The 22,524-nt window shown below is 33.4% G+C and overlaps 1 protein-coding gene and 2 non-coding genes across 3 annotated transcripts in view; 1 reads left to right on the forward strand and 2 right to left on the reverse strand.

Moving 5' to 3' along the window:
- The window catches only part of LOC6037987 (zinc finger protein ush), a 339,804-nt gene that overhangs the window by 262,759 nt on the left and 54,521 nt on the right, over nt 1-22,524 (reverse strand). The window lies entirely within an intron of this gene.
- On the forward strand, nt 2,350-2,422 carry Trnar-ucg. Its single transcript has one exon. It is a non-coding gene; the product is annotated as a tRNA-Arg (tRNA).
- Trnad-guc lies at nt 3,468-3,539 on the reverse strand. The gene has a single exon. It is a non-coding gene; the product is annotated as a tRNA-Asp (tRNA).

A 22,524-nucleotide genomic window follows, 5' to 3' on the forward strand; every position in this document is an offset into this window, starting at 1 on the left:
GGAAGATTGGCAGATTTCGCCGGAACGAGACTTCGGTTTACGCTGAGGTTCCGAGTATTTTTTTTCTTCAGTGCATTTGGGTGCGATCTTACCGAGGGGGGACCTCCAAAACCATATCACACTTTCACGGCTCGTTAGGACCGTTCCAGGTCGTGTTGCAAGCAAGGTTGGATCGCAGAAGTTATGGCCCGTGTGGGCACTTCAATCAGGAGGGGAACACTTTGAGGGTTGTTTTTCGTTAAATTGAAATGTTTTTGTTGGTCCGCCAATTACATCTTGATAGTTTAAATTTCAATGAATTTTTTCAAGTGGAAAAAAACAAAATTTGACGAGGGACATTTCCACGATGAGGATGTGCATCCATCAAAATTAAAAGTACAGAGGGTGTAGCAAAACTCCTCGATATAATTCCGAAAAAAAAACTCGACTTCCTTTTACTGACCATCAAAAACTCAGCCTCACAGCCCATTATCTCCGCATACACACTGGACTGAACACAAATCTGACGCTAGGTGGCGTGTCCTTTCTGTTGCTAACTCAACTGATGTAACTGAATTCAAAAATATCAAAAGTTCCTACCCAAAAAAAAAAAAAAACAAGAATTAATAACACATCCTCATCGACTGACCGTCGTCGGTTTCGCGATGATGCAGGTACACCAAGTTGGTGATATCTGTTGGTCCCCGCCGGAGGGACAACACTCGGTGATGACGATCCGACCATCGACAAAACCGGAAGTTGGCCACAAAAAAACACGAGGGAGAGACATAAACGACGACGACGGTGGCCGATTTGGGTGAAAATGAAGAAAACGACCGAAAAAAAACAAAGGAATGATTTTTGCACTTGAGCGAGTTTTAATTAAAAGCTGTCGTATTCGTCATCGGGTGCAGCGGTTTTGTGTTTTGGGGCAATCTACTGTTTTGGGGGGAGGTTTCTCGACCGTTTTTTTGGTACACTTCCGGTAGATCTTGTCCAGGGGAGAGGAAATCGACGACACGTGGGCGTTTGATGGCATAGGTATTTGTTATCAGTTTAAATAGTTATGGCGGAGTTGAGTTTGTTTTTCACTTTTATAAATGTTTTGTTTTATTTATTGATTGCCTGATTGTTTTTTTTAATTTTTGCAGGACATTAACAGTTTTTCTAAAAACAAACCTATTTTTAATCAATTCCGAAAAAAACGCATCGTTTGTGATTTTTGAAACGTTTTTTTAAATTTTGTCAAACAAAGTAAAACAAGTTTATTGAACAACTCATGATCCATTCCGATCGCATTGAATTCTTCACCTTTCTGGGACTTTGGCAACCAAAACAAGTTTCACGATTGCATCTGCTGCTCGCGCCTCGCGAATTCTTCAAGATCAATCGATAATTTTCGAATATTTTCGTTTTTTTTTTGGTTTCTCGCACAATAATTCCAACGACTGGATCGACCCCAGCTTGCATTGCATCAGCTTCATCATCAGCTCAGAGGTCACACAGCGTGCCGGGCAACAGTCAAGAAAATCGCAAACCCATCAAAATCCACCTTCCTCTCTCACCTCCCCCTCTCTCCAAAGGAGGGTGGAGAAGACTCATCCGAAAACATTTCTAGATCGACAGCCGAGCGATAATTCTTGGGCAAAAATTCGATCAAGATATTGCGGTTTTCGCGAAGAAACGGCAACGACTGCGCGCGTGCAAGTGCAACAATACAAAACAAAAAAAAAAGCACCGAGTAATATCTGGACAGAAATAAGCTGCATCATGCAGAGTGTGCGCGCGCAAAAACACATAAATAATCGCGCGCGAAATCCGCGAAACATCCAACGCCGCGCGGACGCCCGCTTTTTTTTTTTCGTTCGGGCCTTATTCTAGAGAAGGTTTCCCCCTTTGAGTTGATAATCTTCCCGAAGCGAAGAGTGGAGGAAGGGGGTCGAGGGTGGCAACATAATAACAGCCCTTGCAGGCAATGCCACGAATCATCAATATCTCCGTTCGGCTCCGACTCCGGGGCTTCGAAGGTCCGAACTCCGAACGAGCACTTCTCACCCCGCCAATAATCGAATTATTTAATCAATTTTAATTTCAAAATAATAAACCATAATTCATAGGAAAATAATACATTTTTTACAAGGTGTTAATATCAACACATTATTGTTGTTACGTTTTATTGGCCTCGTCGTCGTCGTCGTCGTTTCGCTTTCGATCGTGTCCGACCGGACAGACAGATCGTCTGTCGGTGTGAATTATAATGCTTGACTTGGATACTGGTTAGGGTAGAGTGACTTTTGGTTTTCGAATTGAATCAATTTGATTTATATTACTAGAAGGTTGTACGATGTAAGAAATCAGTATATCACAAGCGGCCGTGTGGCCTAATGGAGAAGGCGTCGGACTTCGGATCCGAAGATTGCAGGTTCGAGTCCTGTCACGGTCGACCAAATTCTTATTTTATTATTGCTATTTATAGTTTTTTATTTGATTCTTTACTTAATACTTGTTTCTTAACGTAAACTAGTAGGGGAAATCTACCCATTTTAATCCTAATAAGCGGTCGTGTTTGAATGATGCTGGATAATCTAGAGTCTCCCTTGAATTTTACTAAAACCAAGTACACCAACGAGTAGAGCAAGTTTTTGTGAACATTTCTGTTTATTTTCACTTTCACTAAAAGTTATTCTATTTCTTTACCAAGCATTTAACAAAAAAATCCCAAGGGTATTCTAATCGAGGCGAATGCATTGGGCCACGCCCATTTTTCTAATATCGGCTTAGTTCTTTTTCTTCCAACACTCTGTCGAGTGTTGCCATTTGCGCTGACAGTTCAAACGAACACTCACGAAAAGTGGCATTTATAGGGAAAGTTTCCTGGCATCGCTGGCTGTGCTGCTGGTGGTGTTGACGGCCAGCCTTTGTTCTTTTTTGCCTTCGTCTCTCGCTCGGTTTTCTTCAGCCTTCGATTGGAATGCAAAGTGAAAATTGAAACGTCAAACGACTTGGCGCGTTTGTTTTTTTGATGGCGCTTGCTAATTAATTACATTTTTCGGGATTATTCTTCAAGTGAGTGCCTTACTAATGATCAAAAGAACATGTTGCCGGTAGTTGGAAGCAATTTCATATCTTAAGCGCCGTGAAAAAGTAAGCGAAAGTGAAAAGGTAATTTTGGCGATATTCATTAAGCGTTTGAGGGATTCTCGTGTGTGTCACTGTGTGTGCCAACAAAATGATGAGAAGTGGTCTCGCAATATACAAATTATGATCAAAAGTGCATTAAATGTGATCTTTTTGGCCAGTAAGTGGCATACATTTGCGTGCTTACTCGAGGCGGTGCTGTTGCTGGTAAGTTTATAGCCCAAATAGTATTTTTGGAGCTTTAATCGAGCATCAAACTCTCCATATGACGAAGATAGGAGTTTGATTGGAAAGGGTAGATTTCCCCTAATTTTCTTCGAAAAGAGCAAAAATATGTGGTAAAAAATAACCTCCCCGACGGGGAATCGAACCCCGGTCTCCCGCGTGACAGGCGGGGATACTGACCACTATACTATCGAGGAATTGATAATAATCACAGTTTATAAACAGGAAAATAATATGATAAAAGGCAATCGTTGGAATTTAGAAGTTTCATTTTTTTCCTGATTAAGTCATTTTGTGTGATGTCTAGAGAAAGTCCAAAGTGTGAACTATGTGGGCAAAGGTTTTATTTGTTAAAATAATCTATAAATTAATAATATCGTTTTGTTATATCGGTTCAATTCAAGTAATTTTAGTTTAAGAAATAAAAAAAACTTACGAATTTGTACATGAAATTTTAAACAATTAATGCGAAAATATCGACATTTGGAAGCCAAATGCCTTTTTGATGACATTTTACTAATTTTTTTACAGGTTTGATAGATTCTCAGACTGATTTGAGAGAAATTTTGGGAACGACCAAAACAAAAATATTAACATAACATTGGGCAACCATTCAATTCAGCACAGTTAAAAAAAAGATAAAAATTCCAAATTTCATAAAAAATTAACTGTGAACATTCCAATTTTCTGTAAAATACTAATCGATTAATATGTTCATTCTCGCTTACTTGAGGCCATCCATAAATCATTTTAGGGGACATTTTAGGGGGGGTGGGGGTTTGACGATTGTCCACGCTACATACATAAAAGATTTTTTTTGTGTGGACAATTTTTTGAAGATAAAAAAAAGTGTCCACGTGGTTTATGGATGGTCTCCTTTTTCATGAGGTCCTATGTACATAGGAAACCCATTGCACATAGGTTGTTTAGAAAAAGTTATCTTGAATTTAGATTGAATTTATATCCGCAAGGAGGACACAAATTGGAAAACCAATATTGTTTAAGCGGCTGTTTGAACAAAATTTAAGCTTAAAAAATGTAAAAAAATATGTTCAAGTAAAACTGATTTCTGAAAAAAAAAATTAGTTTCTTCCAAAATTTTTATTTACCATTGTTTTACTAAAACATCACATCAAATAATTTAATAAAGCAAAAAAAAACCAAAAAACACAAAAAAACACATCAAATCAAATAAGCCATCAAAATAAAATCTGTGAAATAACTGTAAACATTTTTTGATTATATTCATGAATTTTACTATAAGAAAATTTATGAATTTAAAAATAATAGGCAAAATTTCATCAAAGGCATTTTATTTAAAACATTTATTGATGATTCCGAAACATTAATTTGTAAATTTATATCGCAAATGCCACACAAATTTTATTTCATCATGAATTGTATTTATAAATAGAACAAAAAACATCATTTGTATCAACATTATTAATTTTTCTAATTTTCCTGTCGTCACTTTTACAATGATATTTTAATACGATTTATATTCATTTATGTTTTGAATACTGTTCTTTAATTTTTTTTTGTGAATTTTGAGGAATAAAGAAAAAAAATCATGTGTAAAAATGCTTCAAAATTTGGATTGTATTATCCCTGACAAGAACTTTTTTCGAAGGAAATTTAAAAAATATAGGTATAAATTTGCATTGCAATATTTTTTTTTTAATTTTGTCAGTTGCTTCAAAAATGCTTGTCAACAATCTAGTGGAGTGTTTAAATTAATAAATCAAAGGTAAAATACACCAAGGAGCAAGCCAAAGAGTGATTTGACAGTTGATTTTTGAAATTACGCGGCATTTCACGGTATTTACCAAATTTCATGGATTATGCGGCTTCCGTGAAATCGCGAAAAATCACTAGCCTTAAACATAGTGAACAAGTATTTATTTTCTAAAGATTATTTTTAAGATGCTAACACTGAGTTTTGGTTTAACAATTATGAAGTTTTTTTTCTTATTGATCTTGAATAATTTGCACAAAAAAAAAACAAAACGATTGTTGGTTTTGAAATCAGTAACATTTTTACAAAACAAAAAGTTATAACAATTTTTAACCCATTTTCAAAAATAATTCATAAATTCAGGATACAAATGTAGATTTTAAAAAATGAGTTGAAAACATCCCGAAATATTTTTTTCAACCCTGCTGCACGGTATGGCGAATCAAAATATTATAAATCGAGATGACCCATGGGAGATTTATATGTAGCAAGTTTTGTTTGACCTTCCTGATTAGGAATATGTTCGATTCAAAATATTCTGTCGATGAAAATAACGTTTTAAGACAAAAAACCATGGGAGGAGGCGCAAGGTGGCTCAAGTAAATTTTAATAATTTGTAAATAAGTCTTATTATATGTCGAATTTCAAAATATTTAGCATTTTCTTCACATTTTGTTGCTATAAACTTTCAAAAAAGTATTTTTTAACCAAAATTTTTAATTTTTATTTAGAATCAGGCGTTTCCATTAATAGGAAAACCCTTATTTTTCTGAAAAATACGATTTTCACCGATAGAATATTTTGAATCGAATATATTCTTGATCAGGAAGGTGAAACACAACTTTCTACGTATAAATCTTCCATGGGTCATCTCGATTTATAACATTTTGTTTCCACCATACCGTGCGTCCTGCACCTGCAACCATCTTATCCCACCACACGGTCTGTGTAAATTACCGCACTGGTCGATTTAAACACGAGAAAGTTTCTTCTGGAAATTTTTATCTAACGAAACTCTGTTGAAAAAGTTTTATTTTCCAACTTGTTGCATTAATTATTATTTTTAAAATAGGTTTTCTTATGCTCAATTTTTTCATGATCTGTAATTAGGTGATATCTTGTTTTTTGTTAATTATTTTAACTGCAGCTTGAGTTTATTTATTTTTTATGTTTTCGCTATTTTTTTTAAATTTTTACTGATTTTTGATTATTGAAACAGAAGGAGTTGATCCCTTAGAATACCATCTCGAACATTTTATTGTTTGTTTTAGAAATTTTCCAGGATTTTTTCAATTCCAAAAAAAAAGTGCCCACGTGGTATATGGATGGTCCCCTAAGAGATGTCTTAAGAAAATAGAATATTGTTTCCTCTAAAAAATAAAGTGCAAATGTTCTCCAAAAGAGTGCAAAGCAAGTTAATATCTGGAGAGAGTGATTTTTTATGAACGCATTTTTACAATTAAAAGTTTGGAGCTTGTTTTATGTTTAAAAAAAATTGTTTCACAATGCAATTCAATATTTTCTTAAAATCACTTTTTGAATTAAGATTTTTATTATTTTTACTGAACTTTGAAATGTTTAGAGTTTAATTGTTACAGTTGTTTCATTCGAAAAAAAATATTACTGAAACACATTTAATGTGATTATTATTAGATTATTAGATTATTTTTAATAGAAGAAATTGAAAAATTAAACTCTTAACCTAAACCTTAACAAATTAAAACTAGTTTTCTGCGCGTTACCCTAATAAATCCACCACCACCATCAACCCCGTGATTCCGTTCTCGTCATCATCGACACTGCCATCATTTCTCAAACCTAACCAACCAACCTCTCAAGCCAGCACATTCCTGCCGATTTCCAGGTCCAGATCCCCGCACAGAATCCCGCATCCCGCGCGCTCTCATGGGACGTAACCGGCTTAAGCCTCATTTGCAGTCCATTAGACTGGTTGGGGCCCGCGCGCGTTCGGAATATCTCCTCCGGGACTTCAACCCCTGGACCAGAATGTGCCCTGCCGAGGCATAAATCAAGCCCATAACGAGGCCCTTCCACCGAGAGAGAGAGAGAGAAAAGTGCAGCATGTCAGTTCAAAAGGTTATTCGCGAAATTCCCCGTCCGCCGTCCGACGTTCTCCCAGGTTGAGATTGACCGCTTGTCCGGAGTTAAACACCGACATGTGTTAACCTCTGGGGCTCGCGGATCATCGCGGCGTGGATTCAACACAGTTGAAGGTGAGAAAAAAGCCATTGAACAGTGCTGCTGCTGCCGTGGCCATCGATTTTGTGCCCATTTCTCGTGGAATTAATAAAAGTAAGGAATCACGATCTAGTGTGGTTGGGGGGGGAAAGTGTACTGGGAAAAATGGGCCCCCCGTTTGCTGAAGGTGCTGCTAGGAGTTTCGTGATTTACTGGCGATGGAAGGATGATATGTGTTTTGTTGTAGAAAGGATAGTTGTGGAAAGTGGCCGTTTTGTGATGGAAATATGGTATAGTACTCAAGGGAAAAATATGAACGATCAAGGGAAAAAAAAATTCAAGGGAATTTATGAACGATCTGTTTTTAATAGTCATTTTTTCATCTTTAAAAAATCAGAGTGCAGAGCTAATTTCAAAACAGGAAAAAGCAGAAACTTATCCAAACTACAAGCTCTGCTCAACTCCCCACCAAGTTCCGCAAAAATCACTGTTCAGAAGTAAACCACTCAACCAACCGGTGACCTGTCGGTGAGCCAGTCGGTCGGTCGGCTCTCTTCCCAACCAACCCAACTAAGCCCAAACTCGAACCATCCGGTCCACCAACCAACCAACCAACCAGCCAGTCAACCTCTAACAAGCCAAACAACAAGAACAATATCTCTTTGGAAAACAATGTTGTAATTATCACAAAATTTCAATCAAGAATTTGTAGGAATAAGAGATCGAAATTAGCTGATAAGTCGCCTGGTTCGTTCGTTCGTTCGACTCTTCGACGAGAGACGGGAAGGTAGCTCGTTTTAGGTTAGGACTAAGCCCCGTGCTTCCCCTTAACATCGGCAGCACCGTCAGTGTTGTCGAACGCGCGCGAGCAAAACTGTTGCTTTTATTCGTTGGTGAGTGGGGAAGAGGAGTCATCGCGCGGAAGTTCTGGGAAAAGTTTTGTCAAACTTTGCCACTTTGGTTGGTTGGGGGACCGTATGGCCGGAATTTCCAAGAGAGGGTGAGGACGAAAGTTTTCGGGAACCGATTGTTGACAAAAGTTTCGAAGCAAAAGTGATAAACAACTATTATGATGTTTTAGTTGGTGGGCTTTGAGCGGCTGGGCCGGTAGTCATGTGGGTGATTACGAACTTGGCGAAGCCTAATATGTTTCCTGAATCCGCTGCCGGATTATTGTTGATTATCACGAGTTGGAGCAGGAGTGATTCTCATCGTTATTGCAGTTTTTTCATATAATAATAATAAGTTATAAATATTTAGTATTGTGGAGAAAAAATCGGTAAATATGATAAATGTAAGAATTTGATTCTTCTACAAATTGTAAAAAAGTTTTTGTTCCTCGGCCTCGACGAAGTCAGGAAAATCATATAAATTTTGAATTTCAAGTTTAACTGTTAATATTTTCTATAAAAGTATCACAAAATGTGTTGTACAATAAAACAGTTTTTCTGTCAACATTTGCAATTCATGAATTCATGAAAGTAAAAAGTTCTGGTTAAATTGCCTAATTTGATAACAAAATGAAAAAAATTAACAAATTGCTTCAAATAGTTTCCAATTGATTGCTCAAGTTTTTTCAATGCAAATCTACTTATAACTATTTTTGCCTTCCTAATTTTTTGGATTTACTTTAAGAGGTTGAGACAGAATTTTCAAAAAACATTCGAATTGGGATTTGAAATATATTGCTATTTTTATGGAAGCTTATTCCAGCATCAGATATGATTTGGACGGACATAATTTTTAGGCTTATTTTTAAAAAATTGCTTATTATCGCAATATAGAAATAGCTCAGACTCGTGATCGCACACTTGCTGACACATGGCACGAGAAAATGATCATCTAATTCAGTTACGGTCTTTTTATTTTATTTTTTATTATTTGTTGTACTTTTGATCCTCGGTCCTAACCTGGTCGCAGCACCAAAAAGGACCTAAAAAAAATAAGTTGTGAAGAAAAAAAATAGCTCAGATAAAGTTTTATGCGTTTTTAAAGAAAAATGTTGATGCAATAAGGCAGACTCGATTTGATATTATTGCAATAATACATTTGTCATCTTTAATTCTTAAGTTGAATTGAAATATGTTCAATGAACTTAAGCCATTAAAATTTTCATATAACTTTTTTTGTCATCTTAAAAAAATTATTATAACGAAAGCTAAAAAAAATCTGCTAAATTATGTAGATATTATCAAGAGCAAACTATTCAGAATACATTTTAAACAAAGTGACCACCTCGGGGAAAAATGGGAAAATCTGGAGGAAATCGGGGATTTTATTTTCCGGGATAAAGACGGAAGACTAAAGAATTCGACTAACAAGACGGAAAAAAAATATAAGATGAATTACAAATTCAAACTTCTACTAAACGAATTCAAAAAGTTTTTTCTGCTTTGAATATCTCTATAAAAATGATAAATTAATTTTTCTATCAAAATATAATAATCGAATAATTCTGAAAAAAAACCATGACTACTAAAAACATGCATGTTACTTAGCATTAAATTATTTTTGTATTTTCAGTGTTTTTTCCTGTTTTTGTCATGTTCTGCAATTTTTGTTCTAGGTAAATGTTGAACGAATTTATAGATAACAATTGATTTAATTTGAGTGGAAAAAACAAAATTCAATTTCACATTTTATGCAAAAAGAGTAACACAAAGCTACAAAAAAATCGACTAATATGCGTCTGTCAAAAATATGCAAAGTATCAAAGAATTCACAAATATATTCTTTCCAAAACTTTTAATTTTTTTTAAATCTGTTTTAAGAAAAAACCGACCGAGCCACGTAGCCCAGTGGTAACGCTTCCGCCTCGTAAGCGGTAGATCGGGGTTCAAATCCCGGCTCGGACCAACACAACTGGCGATCTTTTCCCTTCTGGATTCGATTGCTTAGTAAAGGGAAGGTAGAGTATCGTCACAAACTGGACCTTATCACGACACCTTAGGAAGACAACCTATGGAATGTTAACATTAACCATAACATGTTAACATTAAGTTGATTAACATTCAAACGCTCGGGTGCAATGGTTTTTGTTCTATTGACCAAAACTCCAAATAGGAGGGTCGAGGTACCCCAACGGAATCCGGAATATCTCCGGTAAAAGTGGACCATATTTGTCCCCCATCTGACAGTTCAAAATATAGACAAATCTGGATCTTTTGCAACCGGAAGCATCCAATTTGGTCAATTCTACCAAAAGTTATGAGATTTTTAAGAAAAAAAAAAATAGGGGTTAAATGACTACCCGAGCATTTGAGTGTTGAAAAACTGTCACTGAATCCGCTTTGTTAATGCCGGCTCCGATACTCTTCACGGATGTTCCCCTCAGGAACAGGGAAATTATTATTAGTTTTGTTAAAGACACTTTACCATAGGAACAGGGAAAGATTTACTTTTTTTAAGAAAAAAAAATCAGGATTTAAAGTATAAATCAAAGCTTAGAAGAGTCCCAGTTGATTGAAAATTGAAAAAATGTGAAAAAGTATTTTGATTTTATTTTATTGTTGAATTTAGAAAGTTTTTCCTATTTTGTAATCATTTTTGTGTCAACTGCATGAATATCTGTTGTCTTTAATTTATGTTCTATTTTCAAATTTGACAAAAGACTAAACAAAAATTATTCAGATTCCAGAGTTAGTGTAATTTGCTGTAAAAAATTCTGGGAAAATTCTTTCTGGTCTCGGGAGAAAATCAAATCTGATGGACAATTATTTTGGGCCAAACTGAGTTAAGAACGCCATTTTGTGCAGCTCACAATGCCTCATCTTTTGACCATCACAGATCCGATTTCAATCGATTTCAATCCTGAGATATTCAATAAAAACCGAAAAAACTCCGTGCATTTTTGTCACTTCACAAATGAAAGAAGTATCAATCTCGTCGTGCTATCTTGTCACTCCCTAAAAATTGATGTAAGTGCGACAACTGGCCAAAGGGATTTCAGGTCAGAACGCGTTTGACGCACGTACAAGTTAAATTACTGTAAACATTTGTAATTATAACTCGGGTCTCCGGCAACCTACTTCAACCAAACACAGAATGGTCAGCCAAACAAAACGTGTTTGTTATTGTTAAAATTGCGTGCTCTAGTTTTTGTTTATTCAAGGTCAAACATAAAAACGTGTTTTTCTCGGAACGTCGAAATGGCGGGTGCGACAAGATAGCACGACGACGTCGAGCTGACCTTTAAAAATTTAATTAATTTAGTTTCATTACTCATTTAAAAACTAGAGTCTTTGGGAATTTTTCATAAATTAAACTTAAATGTCAAATTTAACAAGAAAATTATCTAAAATAACCATTTTCACCGAGAATGTCCACCCATTTGTCGACATTAACCCAAAACATTGCACAATCTGCCGCTGCGGCTGCAAGCCGGTTCGTGCCAACGGGAAAATTTTCCCACAAAGCTGTTCAATATGGCTGCGCTGCGCACACACACACGAGAATCAGCCAGCCAGATCGGATGGAGTCGATAATTCGATTCGCACCTGTCCGAGTGCCAGCTTAGTGTCAATTTGAATGGGGCCCCGGCGCTGCTCACATGTAACTGGATCTGGCCAGCACGAAATTTCCCCGCCAAAAACTTGTACCAACTCTCGTGGCCGGGGAAGAAGTCCCTTGAAGAAGGGACTCCAGCCAACGGGTGGCGGTTGCAACCAGTTTCAGCAGCTGAACAACAACACCAGTTAGAACCAATATAAACTTATCGGCAGCAACAAATCAGCAATCAAATCGAACATCGGACACGCGGACCAGCGTCGGCAGCGCCAACAAGTTTGTACTTCAAGTCATAATAAATAGCAGCGACCAATAGGTAAATAAATAAACACAGCACTTCGAGAGGAGTATGTTTTGTAATTTTCTATATAAATTGGTCTACTAATCGAGATAAGCTTACGGAGAGCAGCGATAGCGCGATGGCTGACCAAACTGAACCGAACCAACGGACGGACGACTAATAGAGGCAACGGCCCGGAAAATGCAGGTCAGCCGGAAAAACTTTCGATTGCGCAATCAACGCCCGTATTTAGACGCATAGAAATAACAACAAATAACTATACGGAACACGCGCCAGATAGTGTGGGAAGGGAATGTGATGGAATGATGGGCGCACGGATTGCGGCTTGATTGATAGCGATCGATCAATGGATTCGGGCTTCAAATGCTTGTTCTAGAGTTGTGACATTGATGATCAAATTCAGTGAAATGTTCTGCAATGCAATGCTGGAGCAATTTGAAAAAAAATCTGCAATGAACTGCTCCTTTATTTTTTTTTAAACATATGAAATCAAAAATTTGAACATTCTTTTTTCCTATGAGCCTAAAAACTCAAAGAAACAAAGTTGGTAAAATTTGTATTTTCAAAAATATTGTGTTGATTATTTTTTTAATCAAATTGTGGAATGTTATTGTGTTGCAAAGGACCGCATAACTGATTTCTACATAATTTTATTCTGATATTTTATAAATATATTTAATAGCTATTCAATTACTAAAAAATTCAAGCCATAATAATTAATTATATAATCAATTATTTTTATCTAAGTGAATTTTTTTTAAACATTCTATTTTATTCGTCTTTATTCATTCTTTTTTAGCAGCTTTACTTTGATGATTTTCATTTAATTCATTTTAAATTCTCCATTTTTCATTGTATTCCTTAACTTCAATTGCAATATTTTAATCAGATAATAATTGGAAAAATAATGCGTCCATCCCGGGAATTTCCGGGACAAAAATCCCGGGAATTTCCGTAAACCGATATTTTGTCCCGGGAATTCCCGAAATTGAAAAAAAAAATCATTTTTTGGTGTTGTGGAAATAGATGAACAGTTGAATACTTAGTAATCGATAACATTTTTAAAGCATTAGCAAATTTGTATTCGGCATATATCAACATTTATTTGGCTTATAAGGGAAAATGATTAAAATTTTAATTTACGGATCCGCAAAATGCCTAGCGCTACGTTCAATTATGATTTTAAACTTGAAAAAAATCATATTTTATTATTTTTTTAAAGGCATCGGCATCTGGGGCAATTTAGGACGATAGTAACGAATTAAGACAGCATAATGTTCTGATATTTTTTAAATATCAAAACAATTAGTACACAAATTTTCAAATTTATTTCTCTAAAAAATCTTATACCTATTCAGACTGCAGTCCCGATTTCCCCCAGTTGGCGGTAGTTACTTAATGATATTTTGTAAAATATGTTCTAAACTTTTCTAAAATTATACATTAACATTTTATATATTATCGTTTCTTGTTTTTTTTACAGTTTCAATGAATTTTTTTTAGCTTTTGTAGTCATTTCATATAAAAAACTAAAGAAATATGTTAATAAGAACTTTGTGATTATTATTATGAAATAATTTGAAACACATTGGATTAAAATTTATGATTCATTAAACATCCAAAGCATAACAAAGTACAAAAAACAAACATTTTTAATATTTTTTAAACTAACTAAAAACTGCTGTTCTTGTTCAGATTGAAGTGAAGATTATCACCAATTAACAGTATTGAGCATTCTATTATTGTAAGCTTGAAAAACATAACAAATTTAATGAAAACATGTATTTTATGACTGTTTAAAAAATTTCCCGGGATCCCGGGAATTCCCGGGATTCCAAAAATATTTTTCCCGTTTCCCGGGAAATTCAAAACCCGGGAAAATTGGACGCCCTATGGAAAAATAATTAAAATTCTCATTTTAAATTAAAATCGCGATTTTACAAAATATGAAAAGAATCGAAAAATGCAGTAGTTTTACTGTAAAAAAACTGTGGCCTCAAAAATCAAAGCGTGTTAAAACCTACAAGTAAGTTATACAATTAACTCTATATAGTTTGCTGCGATCGATTGCTCATGTTTCAAAAAAAAAATGTGTAGAATGATGACAAACTTATTGCATAATATTTTATAACATCAAATATGTCGATAGTTCAAATTTAAGATTGGATTCATGGTAAAATAACTAATGATTTATTTTGCTCCACTCTTAATGCCCTCTGAAAGTAGTTTCTATTAACACTGGAGATATATTAATTAAAATACCTTTTTTTAAACAATTAAATTTAATTTCTACTTATTTGTAATACAAAGTTGCCCCTCAAATCCCATAGTCAAAATCCCGGCTTTTCCAGAATCTCAAAAAATAAGAATTTCATGCCAAAAAACATTGCGAATTCGTAACTGTTTTTTTTTTTATAAAGTCAACTTAAGCCATCGAACAAAATTACTTAATGATTAAAATAAAAAAAAACAGCTTTCAATAGAAAAAAAAAAACTCAAAAAAGTTGAAAAAAAAAATATTTTTAATTTTATTTTAATCTTTAACTGCAGCAGTTAAAGATTAAAATAAAATTACAAATATTTTTTTTTTCAACTTTTTTTGCGTTTTTTTTACTATTGAAAGCTGTTTTTTTTATTTAATTTAGCAGCTATTGCAAATATTTTTGAATGTGTTTGTCTTCCCCCTCGAAAAACGGTCCGAAAAATCAGGGGGCAAAAATTGTCATTTTAAGTGCAATCAACTGAAAACTTTTTAAATTGCCTTCCCCTGCGTTAGTAGTAAATTTTAATCATGATTTAGTTAATATCATTTTAAGTTTTTAGAGAATTGGACTGTGGAGAGAGCTGCGCTGCTACGGGTCGGTCGTGTGTGCTGTCACGGGCATATTTTTTTTACGATTTCTATGTGAAAAATATTAAGTTTAACATTGAAAAGTTATCCATCCGTCGCGGAAAATGTTTCTACGTACGAATAATGTGGAATTAAAGTGATTCTTGAGAAAAAAAGTGCAATTTTTTGTGATTTTTGTTTCAATTTGGAGCAGGAGGAAAATGGCGTCATGTTTTAGCACTTGTTGGGCTACGCCATCCGGAGAGAGAAAACTTAGTGGTGTTAGTGTAATTTTCTCTCGCGAAAATGGTTGTGAAAAAGCAGAGTACAGAGAGAAACAGTTTTTTTTGCCGCGCGTTCCTGGCTCCTCGCTCTTCCCGGAAAAGAAGGCACTTGAGAGCCGAGAGATAGAGTTATCTACGTGCGCATGTATTGCGTGTACGTACACGATAAAGATTGAGGTTAAATTTTGTACCGGCCAGCAAAACAAATGGCGTGCTAGTGTGCGTGAGAGCGGGCTTAGATAACTCTATTAGCTGGCGTGTATGACAGTGTTGGTGTTGGTGTAACGAAGGCGACCAACAACAGCAGCTTGACTTGGCTGCGTGATTGCGGAGGAAGCTGCAGCTTGAAACCAGGGTTGCCACATTTGATTCTGTATTTTTGAGGGTCAAAAATCTGTATATCTGTATCAGGGGGACGAAAATCTGTATTTGGAAACTGTATTGGCATTTTAAACAATTTTTCAAAAAAACAAAATATTCTTAATTGTTTTTAATGCATAAAAATGCTATACAATCTAAAATTTAATGTTTGGGCTCATCCAGCAATTGAAAAAAAAATATAAAGAATTAAAATTATTCAATTTTCATAAACAATCGGGAAAATCTGTAAATCTGTATGTTTTTCTTAAAATCTGTATTTCTTTATATACAGATTCTGTATGACCTCATCACCTCAAAAATCTGTAAAATACAGATAAATCTTTATTTGTGGCAACCCTACTTGAAACCCGCATGGCGCTACTGCTCCGGACCCGGTGAGAGCGTTCTTTTTATGTTTATATTTTGTTTTGTTTCTCGTCATGAATGGTGTTAGTGTGAGCAAGCGAATGATCGTGATAACGATGTGAGAGAATGAGTGATTGGATGTATGTGTGTGTGCTTCTCTTCCCGAATACCACAGTTGACTCACAGTAGAGGTCACAAACTCACAGATCGAATCCGTGTCAAATTCAATTTTCGTATTTTGAAGTAGAACTACGCCGCGTCTTTTGTATTTTTTATGCTTTTTAACAGTTCACGTCGCGTTCGTCGCGGAAGGTTTCCGTTGTTGTCGTTTGTTTTACCTCGTATTTGTTTTATGTTTGCTTTTCTTCGGTTAATTGTTCGGCTAGAGACACCAATGTAGATATTGCTGAAAATAATAAATGCACAGTATATTTTCCTGGCGATTCAGTCTTTCCACAGCCGGCTGTCTAAGAATGAATCGATTTTAATTTAACAACAAAATTTCTCTTACTATTTACTCGATACAGCCGGCTGTATGAGTTTAAAACCTACTTAAACGTAAAATTGAAAATATATAAATCATTATTTTCCTCAGTGCAGCAGGCTGACTGAGTATAATAATCTATTATTATTAACTTATAAATCATAAATCTTTAAATAATCCACATTACTCATTACAGCCGACTGTATGAGTTTAATACCATAAAACATAAACCACTTTTTATCAACCCGCAATACCTTTCGAGGTATATCCTAGGGTCCTACCTTTTCTACTAACATTGAGTCCAAAACCACCCTACAAACATCTATACCCCTAAGGTGACGCAGGGATCCTTGCGCACTTTAGATAGGTGTTTACTAACATTCCTTCCGCTCCCAAAGGATAGCTTAGACCCGGCAAGGACCCCCTTATGCCTTGGGCTGTATTACACACTCATCAAAAGATGAAGACATGGTATCTCCCGTGTTGGATTATTGTTCCGGATGAGGGTCTAACACAACCAGACCAAACAGTGGGATAAGCGTTGTGGAGCCATCCGTGGATAGGGCGTCCTAAAATGCTAATGCTAATGCTAAATGCTAATCATTTTAAGTTTTAGAGAATTTTCGATGCACCGCAAATTTTTTTTCGTAAAATCGCGATAACTCGTGGAGTTTGCAACTAAACCCCTTGTGTATACATATCAAAATTTTTGTAATTGTCTGATCTACAATTTTGTAGAACATTATTACACTCTAAAAAATAACCCTGCAATGTTAGAAAAAACACGAAATTTTAAAATGAAAGTTTTCGTTATAAATGAAAAAATGACCCTTCTGGGTCAACGTAGATTCGAAAAGTACATTAAATTTCCCATAAAATGACATGTTCCAAAAAATTTTACAGTCGAGTAACGGAAAATGGGAGAGTTTTTAAAACTTTTTTAGTGTTTTTTTCGATGAAAAATACGTTTTTTTCATTTCTATCTCATCACCGTTTCAGGCTGAAAATTATTGAAAAACACCTCTTTTTTCGCATGATCAAAAATTGAAGGGGTCGTACCGCCCCTCCGTCACGAGATTTCAAAAAACGGACCTCGGATTCGTGATCAGGGACAAAAGTTACCCCTTAGGAAAAAGTTTCACGCGAATCGAAGAGGGGTCGGGGCAACTGCTGTGTGAGTTGGCAAATATAATCTTTGAAGGTGTTTTAGAAATTATGCTGATAAAAGCAAAAATTTTAAAAAAATCGAAAAAAAATTAAAATTAAATCAATTTTCGTGATTTTTTACATTATTTGAAACATGAGCAGAAGTAATTTTTTTTTGTTACAGTTATCATAAATGAGCTGTACTTTTTTTAAATTCAAAGAAGTATCCATATTCTTTCAAAATGAGCAATTCTGTTAAAATAAAAAAAAAACATATTTTTTGCTCGGTTTATGTAAGTTTGCAAATCCTTTTGAGCATAATTCTATTGATTTGAAAAATAATCGAGATTTAAAATATATTCGCTGTAAAAGTAAATTTCTCTTTTCTTGTTTTTTTATTAAAAAAATGCTCCTGTCAAGATTCATGTTTATAATTAAAAATAACAAAACTTTAAGTGTTTGCATTTGCTACATTCAGAAACATTTCAAAAAAGATTATTTAACAATCGATGTCCTGAGGTTTTGCATTCCATTGAAAATGAGCAGGTAGTGAAAAATCGTCTAAAATGTTGCGAATTAAGAAAAAATCTTAAAATATTATTGTCAAAATTATGACATTAATGTAATGATACCAGTCAGTTGGATTTTAATATTAAATTCCAAATCTAGCTAAAATGAGTTAATTATGCAATCAATTCTCGACAGATTGAATATCATCCCTTTCATGGCCAGATCGTTGAACCCATTCCACTATATAATCAATGCATGCATGTTTATCACCGCCATAGTCGCTTCCACTAAAGCTCCGAGCACTGATAAGATAAACTATTCCCTCAACCGTCCAGCAAGTCCCACGCCACCACCACCACTCTGATGATGCTGCACGCGTGCAGAGACAACGCTTGGCGAGATAACGCGTCAAAATCGAGATTACGCGCGCATCGAAATTGATGAGCAGCTCGCCGGCCGTTTGCTGGACGAACAATTATCGAACAGTTAGTCCCAACTAGCCAGAGTCATAGTCTGATAACGAAAATGTGGACATTGATTGTCGATAAGAGGCGGGGGGGTTGAGGTGCTGATAGGGCTGGGAAATTGATGACCATTATATAAGCCTGGCGACTCATTGTTGATTTGCGCTTATTTGATTTATGGAACGTATCAGAATAAGCTGCGTTTGCTAGAAAGTGACCAGTTAATTTTGAAAACGAACCACTCACTAGTCTGGTTGAGATAATCTCGACTCTCGTGTCGTCATTTGTTTCAACTCACCTGGAAAACAAAGAGAAAAAGAAAAAAGGGAAATATTAATTAAAGACATCTCAGTTGTTCGAACTTCGATCGTCGAAATCACCGCGATGGCAATAAACTGAAAATATTTGCAGCTTCTGAAAGTAGTAAAATTCGAAAACGACCAAATTTGATGGTAATCAACGACATTGGCCTGGAGGACCACCTTCGGCGGTAACCAAAGGCAAAATTTATTCCCAAAAAGTTTGCTTCGTTGAGTTTCGCTCACAATTTTAACGACCCAGCGATCGCAATCGAATCAGCGTAGTTTTGTCACGTTTTTCTAGTGCGGGACCATGTTTTCGGTAATGAAGATGACCCGATCGTCGGGGACCGACTAATTCGAGGTCGCCACCAATCATAATCCATCACGTTGCGTAGAATTGGTCAACGTTGAGGGACTGACCTCATTCTTGAAAGAAAAAAAAACCGCAAAGAAAGAAGTAATAAAGGGGCAGCCCCTAATCAGAGCCACAATCAATAAAATAATAAAAATCAATTTGAAACATGCAAAATGTGAGCGATGAAATCAATCCGGCTCGCGGTTAAATGAGAAAGACCAGTCTCTGGGCCGCTCTAGTTAAGGTTCTTTTTTTTTGCTGCTGTTGTGTTCAGCAGGTTCAGCTTGGCTTGTTGGAGACCGGAGCCGGCTTATCGATGATCTAGATTAGAGATAATATGGGCATACTAGGTCGAATGAGCTTGTTTTATTTTTATTTATTTTTTCTGTTGGTGTTACAACAAGTACCAACAAACACACACACACAACCATACAAAAAGTGACAGCACGTGTAGACTGTGTGTGTTTGGGTTGTGGCATGATGTGTGTAATCCGATGATTGACTGAGGCATATCAAAGGCCCCCTTTTCAGGTGAGTTGGTCTGCGCCTCATCACTGTCAGATCGTGTTATCCACGGTTGAACACCTTGTCAACTGGGTGTGAGTGCGTGTGGGTGTGTGTGTCATTGATTGGTCAATTTATGTGGTAGAGTAGTTTAACAAAATTATAATAAATTACTAATTAAAAATGTATTGAATAACAACTTTAACCGTTAACAACAATTCAATAAAATTTAATTTAGTCAATTTGACCAATTTTATACAACTTTTATTTACATCGAATGATTAAAAAAAATGCTTGTGCAAAAAGCTTATTAAAAAATAAGCTTAAATTCAATGCAATTTTTTCAAGATTTTGTCTTCAAATTCGCTATAAACATCAGAGGGAAAATTGTTATTTTTTAATATGTTTAAATTTCTAAGGTTTTTACTCAAAGGCATCAGGTCGATTGTCAACTATTTGGACATATTGAGAAACGTTTATTTTTATATTTTTATTTGAGTAGAGCACTTTTAAGCTTTTTACAAATTATGAATCTGGGACTACACATCAAACATATACGTTAAATCTTAGAATTTTCTTTATTTATTCATTTATTGCTTATTGAACTATAGCATGAATGCTACGATGAACAAAGCATTTTGCGATACCTTCTGTTTAAAAAAAATGAAAATTAAGCTTTAAATTTAAAAAAGCTTGATTTTTTTAACAAATTTACATCATTTAAAACAATTTGAAACGACATCAAAAATTTTAAATTGTTTAAAACTATTTTTAACAACTACAAACAGATTTGAACAATTTAAAACAATATTAAATAATTCAGAACAAATTTAAACAATTTTAAATAAATTCAAATAGTTATAAACAATTTCAAACAGTCTAAAACAGATTAAAACAATTATAAACAATTTAAAACTATGTAACACTATTTAAAAATATTTCAAATAATTAAAACAATTTAAACAATTTCAACAATATGAAACAGTTTAGAAAAATAATAACAATTGAAAACAAATTCAAACAATTAAACCAACTTAAAACAATTTCATAAAATTTTAAACTTTTTTAAACAATTTAGAACAATTTAAACCAATTTTAAACTATTTAAAACCATTTGAAACAATATTGATCTAATTTTAAACAATTTTAAACAATTTAGAACAATTTTAACCAATTTTAAACAATTTAAACAAATTAAACAATTTTAAACAATTTCAAACAATTTTAAATAATTTCAAACAATTTTAAATAATTTTAAACAATTTTAAACAATTTTAAACAATTTTAAACAATTTTAAACAATTTTAAACAATTTTAAACAATTTTAAACAATTTTAAACAATTTTAAACAATTTTAAACAATTTTAAACAATTTTAAACAATTTTAAACAATTTTAAACAATTTTAAACAATTTTAAACAATTTTAAACAATTTTAAACAATTTTAAACAATTTTAAACAATTTTAAACAATTTTAAACAATTTTAAACAATTTTAAACAATTTAAAACCATTTTCAACAATTTTAAACCATTTTAAACCATTATTTTAAACAATTTTGAACAATTTAAAAAAAAATTAAACAACTTAAATAATTATTAAACAATTTTAAACAATTTTAAACAATTTTAAACAATTTTAAACAATTTTAAATAATTTTAAACAATTTTAAACAATTTTAAACATTTTAAAACAATTTTAAACAATTTTAAACAATTTTAAACAATTTTAAACAATTTTAAACAATTTCAAACAATTTAAAACATTTTTAAACAATTTTTAACAACTTTAAACAATTTTAAACAATTTTGAACAACTTCAACAATTTTAAACAATTTTAAACATTTTTAAATAATTTTAAACAATTTTAAACAATTTTAAACAATTTTAAACAATTTTAAACAATTTTAAACAATTTTAAACAATTTTAAACAATTTTAAACAATTTTAAACAATTTTAAACAATTTTAAACAATTTTAAACAGTTTTAAGCAATTAAAAACAATTTCAAACAATTTCAAACAATTTCAAAAAATTTCAAACAATTTCAAACAATTTCAAACAATTTCAAACAATTTCAAACAATTTCAAACAATTTAAAACAATTTAAAACAATTTAAAACAATTTAAAACAATTTAAAACAATTTAAAACAATTTAAAACAATTTAAAACAATTTAAAACAATTTAAAACAATTTAAAACAATTTAAAACAATTTAAAACAATTTAAAACAATTTAAAACAATTTAAAGCAATTTAAATCAATTGAAAACAATTTAAAAAATAATTAAAACAATTTGAAAAAATAAAACAATTTCAAACAATTTAAAACTATTTCAATCAATGTAACACAATCAATAAAATTAAAACAATTTGAAAAAATTAAAACAATTTTAAACAATTAAACAAAAATAAAACAAATTAAAACTATTTGAAAAAAGTAAAGCAATTTAAAACAATTCAAAGCAACTTATACATTGTTAAACAATCCAAAATAATTTAGAACAATTTGAAACGAGCAATTCAATGATTTTTTATAACAACCCAACTAATTTAAAACTATGTAACACAATTTTTAGTTATCTTATATCTTTTTAACATATAAGCACAGTTTAGAGCAATTTTAATTCGGTTTGTTTTAATAAAAAAAATACAATACAAAAACGAAACACGAAGAGCAGTTCTGAATTTGGTTCAGACATGTTAATAATTTTTAAAACAATTCCCTGCTAAATAAACGTAAAACTCAGCTAAAAGTTTATCAGGATCTGCCCTAAGCAAGCGTAACGACCATTAGAGTAAGTTTTAGTATCGAAAAAATCGTATTTTTTTGAGAA

The sequence above is a fragment of the Culex quinquefasciatus genome, chromosome 2 (assembly GCF_015732765.1).
Source record: "Culex quinquefasciatus strain JHB chromosome 2, VPISU_Cqui_1.0_pri_paternal, whole genome shotgun sequence".
NCBI classification, from domain to species: domain Eukaryota; kingdom Metazoa; phylum Arthropoda; class Insecta; order Diptera; family Culicidae; genus Culex; species Culex quinquefasciatus.